Source organism: Manacus candei, unplaced genomic scaffold, assembly GCF_025592945.1.
Source record: "Manacus candei isolate 608988 ecotype Guabito, Panama unplaced genomic scaffold, ASM2559294v1 h1tg000033l, whole genome shotgun sequence".
NCBI lineage: Eukaryota > Metazoa > Chordata > Aves > Passeriformes > Pipridae > Manacus > Manacus candei.
Genome location: NW_026138081.1, coordinates 4,464,339 through 4,478,765, shown reverse-complemented (window position 1 = coordinate 4,478,765; position 14,427 = coordinate 4,464,339). Strand labels below are relative to the sequence as shown.

Genomic DNA, 14,427 nt, shown 5'->3' with positions numbered 1-14,427 from the left:
ACCTTTTTATGTCGGAGAAGAAACAGAAGCATAGATCAGATGTAATAGTCAGTCTTTTCACAAAATTACTGGGAGTAGCATTTACAGCTCTTAGATATTCTCTTGCATGGGAATTATGCTTAAGAAATTCAGACTTTAGGGATCCTAACTACATATGAACTTCACAAAAGTTAATTAGTTACATTCAAAGGACAAAAAGGTAGACATTACAAAGAAAATGCACAACTGTAGGGAAAAAAATTCTCTCAAACTCTTCTTTCCTGCAATGGCACCCAAATGCCAACCTTTACTACATGTCTTCCAGTAAGTTGTTAGTCTTTTTTAAAATATATTTAATATCAATTAAATATAGTTGGTATTAGATTAGTAAGAAATAGATTAGTAAGAAACTCTTTGATTTTTTTCTGCTTATTACACTTCTGTGTTCTCCTTCCAGCTTGCTCAGTTATTTCAAATGAAGACTGAGATAGCCATTATAAAATTACAAGTGAGAAGTAAGACAAAATGTATGAAAAATGGAGAAAAGTAGTTTTCTTTTGTTTTTGATATATGTACCACATCCAGCTGGAAATATTAACAAAACATAAGAGGGGATTAGGTGACTTTCTATCTGTAGCTTGAAATGACTGTGGATACAGAGTTTCATATTATTATTAGGTAGATAAATAGTGATGTTGAAAGAAATAAGTTCAGTGACATGCAGTGAAGAACAAACATACAACTTGGATCAGAACCATCAATTTGCTGAAAAAAATGACAGTGCTGGCTCAGACATGATAAGGTTTCTTTGGCTCAGACTCCAAACTAAACCTTTCAGACCACTGTCAGCTCTGTACAAGGCCAATTCAGGTGTCTTTGTGACCTGAAGTCCATAAATTCCAGTTCAATGTTGTGCAGTATGTAAACACCCCGAACTGCACAAGATATCTGCACAGCCAAATTAAATCAAATGGCAGAAAAAAATAAGACTGATTGTTCACTCAGGACTAGTGCAAGAACTTCTGCCAGAGATTCCGGGTTGACTTGTAGGAAATGACTGATAAGAGAGACCATGAACCATCCCTGTGACGCAAATGTAAAAGGGCCTTGCAAACCCAAGATAAATCAAATGAGCTCTTTCCAGTGGAGAACTTCAGTACTGACTCACGCTATACTGCAACCTAGGTCTGTCACTTTTTTTGATGAGACAAGGGAATTTATTGACAAGTGATCTTGTTTGTTATTTTCAATTTAGCGTTGCTGCAATATGAATACTCGAGGAAGAAATAATTCATTAACTGGCTGTACTTTACAATACTTCTTACCAGTATCTGAAAAGTTGAAGTTATCCATCAATAACAAGTCTGTCAGAAATACTGAACTTCAACATGGATTGAGCAATTTACAAATCTCTCCCTAATGAAAGTACAGCATAAGTACTACCTGTGAGAGATGGAAGTAGGATGGCTCAGGTAGCTATTTATAATGCCTTTTACCTTTTAGTCTCAAGTATCTTTCAAGGTTTCCACCATGTGGTTATAATACACTACCACCTCCTGGACACATCCTTTCCATTCCCATTAGAGTGGATGACCTAAAATCCCATTGTATTTTTCCAACAGTTACAACAATCAGTCCAAGGGAAGGTAATATTGTGAAAACTATATATTTTATTATTTGATGCAATATGATGGGTAGATGTGATAAAGTTGGCCAGGTAGCTCCCATTACGTCTGCAACACTGGAGATAAAAACCCCTCTGTTTCAAAGTGCAGTCTATCTCAGGCAGTGGTATGTCAAAATGGGTTTTATTCATTAAAGTGGGTCAGAAGTCTGTATTCAGTTTCTAAGCAGTTAAGAGAGTTTCTTCTTTTTCAGCCTGTTTTTACAGCACAGCTAAAAGCACAGGAATTAGAGAGATCAAAGATTAAAAAGTCTATGTAGAGCAAACCCCTCTAGATGAATTGATCCTGCTCAGGGTAGATATACTGATAAGGTTGAACCAAAAAAAACTACACTGTTTTCTGTACAGTAGATTTTAAAAATCACTCACTGGCTATCATTCTCCTATGCTGTTAATCTAGAACAGTACAATGATTTAAGATTCATAAAACAAGCAAAAATTCAAGTTCAGAGTATAATATCCTAGATATCCAAACTTCTGAGATGATTCTCCCTTAATATGTTTGGAGCATCATAAAAGTTGTAATGCCTGAACACGAGAATCATGTCTGATCCCTACCTTTTCACACAAGATGCCATGCATTTTGCCCACCAAAGTCAATATGTCAAAGTTTGGTTTTAAAACTTTATGTGAGGTTTACAGTTTTTACCAGAAACAGCTCAAACTTGCTGCTATGTTGATAAACATATTCTATCTAGCACAGACTTTAGCTAGGAAGAAAGTAGATAGAGAAGTAAGCAGAAAGTAGCTTGAACAAAAATTTCCAGTATTATAGAGATGTGCCCAGCGCCTTTCCACAATGATACAAACACTTTTCATTTGAAAACACCTTGCCTGATCTATTCTAGGATAGCCTAGACCCTTTTCACAATTACATTACTGTTAAATTAGTTTTTCTGTAATAAACTAAACCACCCCAGTATTAGCATCTCTTTGAGCTTGTATGCTCCTTAGGTAAAACAGAAACTCCTTTGTAATGCCCAATATTATTTTACAGATTATTTCTACTAGCAACTTTATATCCTAATATACTTTCATTACTTAATGTTGTCCAGTTCATTCCTAATGATATTCTGATATTTTTCACTATTAAGAATGTCTTAAAGCTTTAGGTATACTACATTCCAAGACAGACTTAGCAGAACTTTTCTGAACAATAAACACTTAAATTTGATCAGGCATTTTAGTTTGCTTTTCTCTGTTTTCAAATTAAAAAAAAAAAAAGAAAAAAACGATGATGTGGTAGAAGATAGGAGGCAGGGGGATTTGCCAAGTCATTCCAAGGATAAACAACTTTCGCCTTTGCCACTCTGATGTTGGGAGTGATGGCACTTCAGATATTGATGAGAGAATCTGCCCTAGGTTAATTCCACTCTGTTTTGAGGGGAAAACTCACACTGAAGTCAATTCAAAACCAGAAAAGCAATTGTGTATAAACAGGAAGGGAGTTTGTGTTCATTCCCTCTGCAAAGGGACTTAAGCTTACAAACAGAGCATTCTTCAGACAATTCAGATCAGAACCTGAAAGTTATATCTGGTTATTTCTCTCTCCCATTTTTATGCTGTTTTACTTAACTGAAAATACAGTGTTTGTAAAGGGTGTTGGATTAATAGCACCACAGACTGAAGTTCTGTTTATATTCAGAATAGATTTTGTTATAGTAATCTTACCCCTCCCATCCTGACCATTAAGTGATTCTCAGTAATTAAAAGGAGACATAGCCCAAATTTCCGAGAATTGCCATCTGATTAACATGAAGGTGCACAATTATCAATTAGACCATGGCAAAAGACCATTTTCTCAGTTACAGAACTGAGAAAATACATAAAAATTAAAACAATAACATCACTGAGACTAAGTAGGTTTCATCAAGGTAACAATTCTATTTTCTGTGGTGCGTTTGAAAGAGGGGAAAAAAAGGTGTTGATAATATTAGAAATGTTGCATTAACCAATATTGGAGATAAGAGGCTAGACAAGCATTTTAACAATCTAAAAGTTTAGGTGCTAGCTACTGTCTTTCTTGGGTACTTGCAATTTGGAACAGTTTTGATGTCTGCAAAGAGGAGAGACAGGAATTTAGGTGACTTCCAGAGCTGAGGCTTAGAAAAATCACCTATAGTATCAACAGAAACCGGAAACAAGGAAGCAGTGAGAAAGTTCTGCCATAAAGCTTCAGGCTCAGTCTCACTAACCTTTTATCAATGGTGAACACTGACGAGAAAAAGTTTATTGCATGCTAAGGAGAGAGATTCAAGACAAAAGTCAGTGACCACAGTGAAAACCAGTTCAGAGGGTGAGTTAATCTACAGAGAAAACTGGAGAGGGAAGCAGGAGTACCTTCATAGCTGAGGAACTGCATCCTACAATGAGATATAAAGATTTGTAAGAGCCTAAAACAAAGGCAGTAGAGGTTGAGCAAGATCAAGCTTATTGGCACTTAATGGCAGTGAAGAGATTCCAGCTCTGCTTCCAGCTGCAGAGGATTTACTCTGGCCAGACACTTACTTATGATTCTGTTTCCTCAGTTATGAGCACCTGGCAAGGGCATTGCAGAGATCAGTCTGCAAATGCTCTTGCATAGTAATTTGAAAATATAACATAATATGAGATGGTTAACTTGTAACTGGTGTAGGTTAGCAGCAACCAAAGAGGAGTCTCTTCTGAGAACTGACTTATCTGTCAGACAAAGATACCAGAAAGTACCCACCTCTGCCACCAGCCTCAGTAGGAAGGCTCAGTATAACTTAATGACTGAGTTTGCCTCTGCCTCAGAGATGTTCCTGCTTCTCTGTTTAGGATGCTTTGAACTACAGGTCAAGGAGTTTGAACAGCTGCTGCTACTGCTGTCCATCCGACATTAGAATAATCCTCATAAAAAAACCTGCAATGCTTATTTAAAAAATGACAGAGAAAAAGGTTTTCTTCTTCAGCTCTTTTCTGTTTGACCTAAGGTCTTCATTTCTACTTAGATCCCTAGATAACAAATTACTGTTTTATAAGACATGAGTAAATGAATTCTTGCTCAAGAACGATGGAAACATTTCTCTCTAAAAAGTGTCCTGTTAAGAGGAGAGGGCCATAAAACCAGATCCATTTAAAGCAGACAGGGCTATGGCGATGGTTATATTGTATGACCATCCTTCACAAGACCATTAAGAAGGAAGCTTGCTGCAAACAGAGACATGAACAAACACTCAAGTCAGGAAAGTAAGTCACCTAGTGATGTTTGAGCTCCAGACACTCGTTAATGAACTGGCTCTATTTTTATGGCATCCTTTCATTTGGCACTTTGCTGGATTAAGTCAGTATCATACTATGTTAACAACCATCTGTTTATGCTACAGTTATGCCTTGTGTCCAGTTTCATACTGTTCTCATGCAACTCAAGATCATATTGCTGCTTATGGTTGTATACGATCTATGGATAAGCAAAAGATTTCTGTCATAAGGGTTATCAGTATAGAGCCTTTTTAATCAGAAAAAACACATAAGCTTGTTTATGTATTTTAAAGGATGTGGTTTGCATAGATGCATGGAAATTTGAGGCCATAACAACCTTTCATTGTGTCTTGATTCAAAATATTCAATCGATAGAAGAGGTGAGGCAAAAGTCTCTGAAGTAAACTCTGCATCTTAGGAAAAAAACAACATTTCTCTTTAAGTGGAAGGGTTTGCAGACACATGCAATGTATCAAATACAGGCTTTCCACAGTTGTTTTTTCAAAAGAAGCATACTCTGTAATGGAGAACCACAAAAAATTAATCTTACCTGAAAATAATCTACTTTTCTGTAAAATTTTCCATTATTTTTCTCCTTGCATGACTCCATACTATCACTCTTATCTTCAAAAAAAAATTATAAAAATATCTCTTTGTGTGTTCACAGAGCTGATTTTCCATATGATAAGCATACTACATAAGAAGACTGCTCAGAACAGATACACACAACACTTCCAATAGCCATATCCCTTTTCTATCACTGCTTACTGGATCTCATTGTCCACTGCCATCTGCAGATCTACTCATGTCTGAACACTTGAAAAAACAAGTTTTCCACTATGCACATAATTACTGTACAATGCACATTATTCATGTAGCATACAGAGATGAGTTTTCCCAACACATATCACAGCTGCTGAATGGCACTTAATACTTCTGCTAAAAATGCACACACAAAGTTTTCTTCTGGATTTGTTTAGGGTTCTCGGACTTCTGAGTCTCCCCAAATTCCAGCTCAGCAGAATACAACACAAAAAGCAATACTTCTTGCCTCACCCATAACGACAGGCAACCTACACGCATCCTTGGTGACCTCCTTTAGCCAAACACTGATTTCACTGCCCAGTTTTCTAAGGCTCTTTCTTGCCTCTGTGTCAAAAACTGAACTAGCCTCTCCTCTGCTCCCTCTGAAGCAGGTGAAAAGCTTTCTGTTCACATTTCTCAACAATAGTGGCCATCTCTGTCCTATTCCTCTGTCTCCAAAACTATGTTTAAGACTATTAAAAATATTTTTTCTATTGCATTTTCTTCTTCTTCTCTATTTGCTTGAGTAGGTAACTGTAACTGCTACAAAGTTAATAGAAGAAAACACACCCATGTTGTATTTTATTTGTATTAGACCTTACTCTTTCCATCTCAGAGTGATTTTAGTACATGTTCTGTCTGACTACATTTCATTGCCTTTTCTTTTTCACCATCTCACCTAAGCGAAAAGAACCCTTTATGGTATGAGGCTATAATCTTCCACTATATTTCAACACATAAAAGTTGTATGCCATTTTCAAACTGCATGACTGCATTTGTTACCTTGCAGATAATTAAGGCAAAATTTAAAAAGTGTTAACTCCAGACTTGGTATAGTACTTGGTGTATGCTTGCTCTCCACAGCCTACTTCATTTGTTTAAAATTGTTTTACTTTTTTGGCATTTATTTGCTTCCCTTTTTTATAGATGAAAACCTCACCTGCTCTTATCTTGAAAATGGGACAGCTATTCAACATCTACAGAATCCACATAACAACCACGTTCAATGTTTTAAAGGGAGAGATAAATACCATCTCACTTTTGCTCTTAAACAATCACGACTGCAGCAAATTACATTATTTCTATTTTTAATATATTTTCTCAATGACTAGTAAAGTTACAGCCAAACATCTGTACATTTTGAAAGAACTGCTTTACTAAAATGATAAAAAAATATAAGGTAAAGAATCATGACAATTTGCCTTAGCAAATCACACAAATGTAAAACATGATCCCCACTCCCCTTGGCTCTCTTCCAGCCCTTCTGCAGTCCAGGGAGTACCACGGTTACTTCACTGTTATAATTCTGGAATGCTTATTCAGAGCTTATTCATAGGATAGTAAGCAGAGCAAGACAAAACAGCTGGTCTGTAACCAAGGACACAACAAAAGTTATGTCTGGCATCAGTCTGACTGAGATAAGGGGGTTTTGTTTTGTTTTTTTAAGAATGAGTCACCATATACTTATGCATTTGAAACACCACCTGAACACTTTACCACTTTACCCAACAGCTAACTTAGCACATCTTGAAAGCTTCAGCCCATATCTGTCCTAAAAACAGTTGTTCTCCAGGTATTCAGCCCCCTGATCTGGAAGACAGGGACAGGTAGCAGAATGAAGCCCTCCTAATCCAAGGGCAAGCGCTCAGTGTCCTCCTAACACCACTTAAACACGCACAAGTCTATGGGGCCAGGTGGGATCCACAGGAGGGTGCTGAGGGAGCTGGTTGAAGAGGTCACTGAGCCACTGTCCATCATTTACCAGCAGTCCTGGTCAACCAGAGAGGTCAAAGGTGACTGGAAGTTGGCAAATGTGACACCCATCTATAAGAAGGGTCAGAAGAGGATCTGGGGAGCTACAGGCCTGTCAGTCTGACCTCAGTGCCAGAGAAGGTCACGAAGCAGATCATCTTGAGTGCCATCATGCAACACGTACAGGATCAGGGGATCAGGCCCAGACAGCATGGTTTATGAAAGGCAGGTCCTGCTTGACCAACCTTATCTCCTCCTATGACAAAGTGATCCACTTAGTGGATGAAAGAAATGCTGCAGATGTTGTCTACCTAGACTTTAGTAAAGTTTTTGACACTGTTTCCCACAGCATTCTTGTGGAGAAACTGGCTTCCCATGGTGTGGACAGATGAACTCGTTGCTAGGTAAAAAACTGTCTGGATGGTTGGGCCTGGAGACCGGTGGTGAATGGTGCTACATCCAGTTGGTGACTGGTCACTAGTGGTGTTCCCCAGGGCTCAGTATTGGGGTCAGACCCATTTCATCAATGGTCTGGACAAGAGGATCAAGTACACTATCAGTCAGTTTGCAGCTGACAGCAAGTTGGGCAGGAGTGTTGATCTACTGGACGGTAGGAAAGGTCTACAGAGAAATCTGGACAGGTCAATTGTATGAGGTTCAATAAGGTGGAGGGCTGGGTTGTGCACTTCCATCACAACTCCATGCAATCCCACAGGCTGGGGGATGAGTGACTAGATGTGGGGGTGTTGATCCATAGCTAGCTAAACATGATGCAGCAGTGTACCCAGGTGTCCAAGAAGGCCAATAGCATCCTAGCCTGTATCAGAAATAGTGCAGCCAGCAGAACCAGGGCAGTGATCATCCCCCATACTTGGCACTTCTGAGGTCACACCTTGAATCCTGTGCCCAGTTCTGAGTTCCTCACTACAAGAAACACATTGAAGTGCTGGAGCATGTCCAGAGAAGGGCAATGAAGCTAGTGAAGGCTCTAGAGCACAAGTTGTATGAGTAGTGGCTGATAGAGCTGGAGTTGTTTAGCCTGGAGAAAAGGAGGCTCGGGAGGACCTCATTGCTCTCTACAACTACTTGAGAGGAAGTTGTAGCAAGGTAGGGCTCAGTATCTTCTCCCAAGTAACAAGTGATAGGACAAGAGGAAGCGGCCTCAAGTTGTGCCAAGGGATGTTTATACTGGATATTAGGAAAATGTCTTCACAGAAAGGGCTGTCAAGCACTGGAACAGGCTGCACAGGGAAATGGTGGAGTCACCATCCCTGGACGTATTTAAAAGACGTGTAGATGTGGCACCTGGGAGACAGCTTAGTGGTGGACTTGGCAACGCTGGGTTAATGGCTGGACTTGATGGAGTTGAATCTTAGAATACTTAAGGTCTGTTCCAACCTAAATGATTCTGTGATTCAAAATGCTCTCTCTTGAAACTACCACAGGAAAACACTGATTCGTTATAAAATAGCACTTCTATGTGCACTTTCCATCTAAGAATTTCAAAGCACATTACAGACATTAACACAATATTATGAGTGTCACAAATGCCTTGAAAACTATAAAATAAACCAGGTCCATAGAAGTTGCCATGCCAGATCTGGCCTGTATCTCACTTAATCCAGCACCTTGCCTCCAATGGACAAGAACAAAATGTTAAATATAGCATGCCAATGTATTAAACCCTACCATGCTGACCCCTAAAGACAGCTGAGCACATATGAAAACCATAACCTTGGAGCCTGCTGACTACAGTTCAGGAAAGAAGGACAATTATACACATCGGGGTAACTGAGGAGTCTGATAGTTTCTAGTGCAGCCCCGTTGGTTTTAGGCCAAACTTGAAGGGTCTGCATGTTTACATACGCATTTCAGGAAAATAAATGTTGTGTACTTATAAGAGTGATTAGGGAGAACCAAGTATCAGTATCCATAGAAATAATTCCCTTCATGATGGCATTTGTGTGAAACAATTAACTTTTCCCAAGTTCTTATGCAACTGTGCCGCTGTGGAAATTGCGCAGCTCAGTTCCACCTCAGTGGCTAAAAGACTTCTACTGTTGTCCATGCTTGTGAGTTTTGGTGGCATTATGATTTTAAATGCAGACTGTAAACCTCTTTCTGCCCCCCTCAGTGGTGTTGCTTCTGTCTTGGAGGAAACAAAAACCAGAACATTGGTTTCTAGAAGGAGGCAGAAGAGCAAAGTTCATCTGTTTATTCAGAAACCTGTTCCTATCCAAGCAACAAAGCAAACCCAATTGATTTTAAGGCAGGCAGGATGTCCCAGAAATTTCATTACTTTGCTGAATTGGCTGCTGTCTTATTAATGTTCACCAGACATAGGAAGGGTGGGGTGGAAAAAGGGATAGTTGGCTCGAAAATGTCTACTGGACAAACAAAATAAAGGCACTTTTTACTTAATATTTGAAATAAATCCCAACTGTACAGGAGTTCTAAGCTTAATTTTCCTAGTTTGTTGCATACTTGTTCTGCCACCTGCTGCCCTGGCATTCCTCAAAGTTTTAGGAACAGGGACTATGTCCCTGAACTTTCTCAGAAACAAATACTGCATGACTAAAAACAAGCACCTAGTAGCCCAGTAGGCTGTCCTGTCCAGGAGATACTATGGTTCTGGAAAACCACTTGCTTGAATTCTCCTTAACAATTACATTATCGGTTCATGTTTTGAAGAATACCAACATTGGCCAAGTGCTTCTCAAGAGGTGCTTTCTCTCTTGATGTGTGGGATTTTGCATCGAGGATTAGTGCACTGACTCTACTACCATGGAAGTCAGATGTAATGAGAGAAAATCCCTCAGACTGTCACCACTGCGCCACCTCCTCCAGGGAAAGAAAGAGGGAAAGTAGAGCCAGGAAGAGCATCTCTGGGAGGTCAAGTGAATAAAGAATGAATTCTAGCATTTGAAAGAAAAAATTGTGTCCACTGTGCAAGGAAAAGGAAGGTGTATGTCCAGTGGAAGCAAGGTCAAGTGATATGGGAAGAATACAACTATGCTGCTTGCTGCTGTAGGGAGAAAGTTCATGTGGCCAAAGCTCAGTTGGAGTTGGAGCCAGCCAGAAATGCGAGGGATAATAAAAAGAGTTTTTTCAAACATATTAATGGCAATAGGCAGTATAGAAATATCATCAGCCCATTACAGGGTGAGGAGGGTCACCTCAGAAACATGGACAGAGACAAGGCAGAGGTGTTTAATGCTTTCTTTGCCTCTGTCTTCAACATGGATGATAGATCAAGGGGGTCTCAGTGCCCCAAGTTGGAAGACCACAACTGCAAGAATGATCAACTCCCAGTCGATCTTGAAATTGTGCAGGATCTGCTGCTCAAGCTGGATCCCTGCTAATCTATGGGGTCCGATAGGATTCAACCCAGAATCCTCAAAGAGCTGCTGATGTCATCACAGAACCTCTCTCAATGATTTTTGAGTGGTCTTGGGAAACCGGAGAGGTCCCAGTTGACAGGAAGCTGGTGAATGTTGTCCCAGTTTTAAAGAAGGGCAAGAAGGAGGACCCCAGAAATGACAGGCTTGTCAGTCTCACTTCAGAGCCCAGTAAAATTACGGAAAAGTATTGAGAAACACCTGGAGGACAATGCAGTCATTGGTCACAGCCAGCACAGCTACATGAGGGGGAAGTTGTGGTTCTCAAATCTGATTTCCTTCTATGACAGGCTAACTCACCTAGTTGATCTAGGAAAGCCAGTAGGTGTAATCCTTTTGGACTTCAGCAAATCTTTTGATACTGTCTCTCACGGCATCCTTCTGGACAAAATGTCCAGCATACAGCTGAATAACCGTGTTACATGATGGATGAGCAACTGGCTCACAGGTTGGGCACAAAGAGTTACAGCGAAAGGGGTAACACCAGGCTGGTGTCCAGTCACTAGTGGGGTTCTGCAGGGTTCCATCCTCAGCCCAGTGCTCTTCAACATTTTCATTAACAATCTGGACGCAGGACTCAAAAGCATATTAAGTTTGCTAACAACACTAAATTGGGAGGAGCTGTCAACTCCCTCAAGGGTAGAGAGACCCTGAAGAAAGACCTTGAAAAATCAGAGAGATGGGCAATGACCAACTGTATGACGTTTAACAAGGCCAAGTAACAGATTCTGCATCTGGGATGGGGCAACCTGGGATGTTCATACAGACTGGGGAATGAGATTCTAGGAAGGGACCTGGGGGCCCTGGTCCACGGTGAGTTGAATTTGAGTCAGCAGTGCCCTGGCAGCCAGGAAGGACAACTGTGTCCTAGGGGCATCAGGCAAAGCATCACCAGCTCGTCGAGGGAGGGGATTGTCTTGCTCTGCTCTGCAGTGGGGTGGCCTCACCTTGAATATTGTGTGCAGTTTTGGGCACCACAATGTAAGAAAGATATTAAGCTCTTAGAGAGCATCCAAAGGAGGGTAATGAGGATGGTGAAGGGCCTTGAGGAGAAGCTGTATGAGGAGTGGCTGAGGTCACTTGGTCTGTTCAGTGTGGAGAAGAGGAGACTGAGGGGAGACCTCATTGCAATCTTCACCATACTCATGAGAGGACATGAAGGGGCAAGTACTGATCTCTTCACTCTTGTGACCAATGATAGGACTCAAAGCAACAGCATGAAGCTGAGACAGTGGAGGTTTAAGTTGTATATTAGGAAAAGGTATTTTACCCAGAGAGTCATTGGGCACTGGAACAGGTTCTCCAGGGAAGTGGTCACACCACCAAGCCTGACAGAGTCCAAGGACCATTTGGAAAACGCTCTCAGGCACATGGTTGTCCTGTGCAGGGCCAGGAGTTGAACTTGATGATCCTGATGAGTCCCTTTCAATTCAGCATATTCAATAATTCTTTGAAAATACAGGGTATTCCTTGTATAGTATTGATTCTGTAAGGTTACAAATTTTGAAAAGCAGGAAAAACTTGGTTTTGCACTACTTTTCACTAAAGTCTCTGGAACAACTGTGTGCTTTCAGTAATTTTTCAGGGTAAAATTTCACTTCAAAACCATGACTACATATAATCACGGGTTTCTGCGTTGTTTGTTTGCTTGTTTTAATACAGTAATATGAGAATTTTAAAATGTGATTACTGACTTAAGAATTTTTAGATTTTCATGTTAAGTTTCCTTAAAAAATGCTGATTTTCAAAGCACTCCTGGCAGAACCACCTTATGATGACTGAAATGGCATCTCAAGAACTGAGGCACCCTTATCCACAGTTCAGTTCTGAAAGTGGGTATAAAACAATTATAAAGGACCATACATGCATACAATTATAGTAATTTGATCAATACAGTGCTGCTAGAGGTAGGGTGACTCTTGATGCCTTCCTGGAAACTGCATGTCTACCTGAAAGACTTTTGTGAGTTTAAGAAAAGAGAATTTATCTGAGAAAAGGACACAGATACCAGCAAGAGGAAAATACTTACAGGATATTGTGGACATATCCCATTTCATTCATGGACTTCACAGACCTATCATACTTCTACTTCAAATTACTTTGCTTTTAATAATATATGCTAACACTTACTTTAAGGTTGTTTTTCTTCACTGTAGCTTTAGTTTCTCTGCCTAATTAAAAAAGAGTGAGCCCATGGCTTCACACTTAAGCAAGGTGCTGCACCTGATAAATCCAGTCAGGAAGAGAGGAAAACTCTGCTAAGCAGGTTATAATTTTCAAAACTTGAACACAACTTTTCATCCCTTGTGATCTGTTACTTCTCAAACAAAATCAGGAAAAATCACATGTAATATCTGAATGTTCTTTAGGAAAACTGCTCTCTTTTTCCCCCACCAGAGGAATGTTCTTAATCCTTTTTAGCTGACTTTGTGCATCATGAAGTAGCACAGGGCCCAGTTCCTGCCCTTTACCCTCGGCCAACTCCACCTCTCATGTAACTCCAAAGCGATCCAGGAAATTTGCGAACAGCTTTGTATTTTGCACAGCCTAGTATTTTTGTAGAAAAGGAGAACTCATTACAGACCAGAATAAGAAGCAGGACAGAAAAGAATTTCTAAGAGCAGCAGCAGAAAGTACATTTCTATGCATGGTTTTTAGAAGCGAGTCCAGAAGACGCCTTTTCTACCTTCCTTTGACACACTTAACCTCCTCCCTCAGAGTCCAGAGGACTACCACTGTGCCCACTACTCATAGGAACAGGAGTGTTATCATTATAATTTTACCTCTAATAAATAAATTTCTAACAAAACAGGATGGCTTCCTCTTCTCTTGCTCTAAAGATGGCAACCAAAAAGTGAGAAACCTTGTGCTGTGGCAGTAAAGCCAGGAGGACCAATTTGAATGCACATGGGTAGTAATGCTACAGAAGTAAGATGGTACAAATATCACATAGCAATTTTTCTGACAGTTCTCTGCTTTAACTGGCAGAAAATCAATAACATTAAGACTGAGGGTCACAGCCTTTGGAAAGAGTTACATCAATGCAAAAACAGAACAGACAAAGCCAAAATAGATTATAACTACAGATATCCCAAAGGACAGATGAAATCAGGGGTTATGGTGTTTTTAAAACACAAAAAACCCCTTATTCCCTCAATCATTCCCCAAATGTCTTGTCTCCTAGTTTTTCCACAGTTTTCTAAATTAAGAGGTGAAGATTGCAGTCAGAATGCTACTATATTTCACTCAAAAGCATAAAGTCTCTTAGCAAAAAGGGTTCAACATTCTCCTATTTGCAAGCATACTTCTGGAAAATTGGTGCCATACTTACTGCTCAAAGCTAAGCTTGCTAGTGCAAGCAGCAAGCTTTTACTCACAAAGAGCAATCACAGAAGATAGAGTGTTCCCTGTCCTAACAGTCACAGCTGAAACTGGGCACAAAGAGCAGCCAGCATGACAGCAAAAGAATCATGGCAGTAAAAGGTTTCTACTCCTGCCCCAAAATCCCTGTGCAGGTAAGCTCTTAAAGGATTACCTTTCATTTCCACAATGCACTAGTGGAATGCACTAAAAGCTCAAGGAACTTGT

The 14,427-nt window shown here is 40.0% G+C and overlaps 1 protein-coding gene across 11 annotated transcripts in view; it reads right to left on the bottom strand.

The window, feature by feature from the left end:
• The window catches only part of RAD51B (RAD51 paralog B), a 409,186-nt gene that overhangs the window by 165,516 nt on the left and 229,243 nt on the right, over positions 1 to 14,427 (bottom strand). The gene's annotated exons all lie outside the window — the stretch shown is intronic.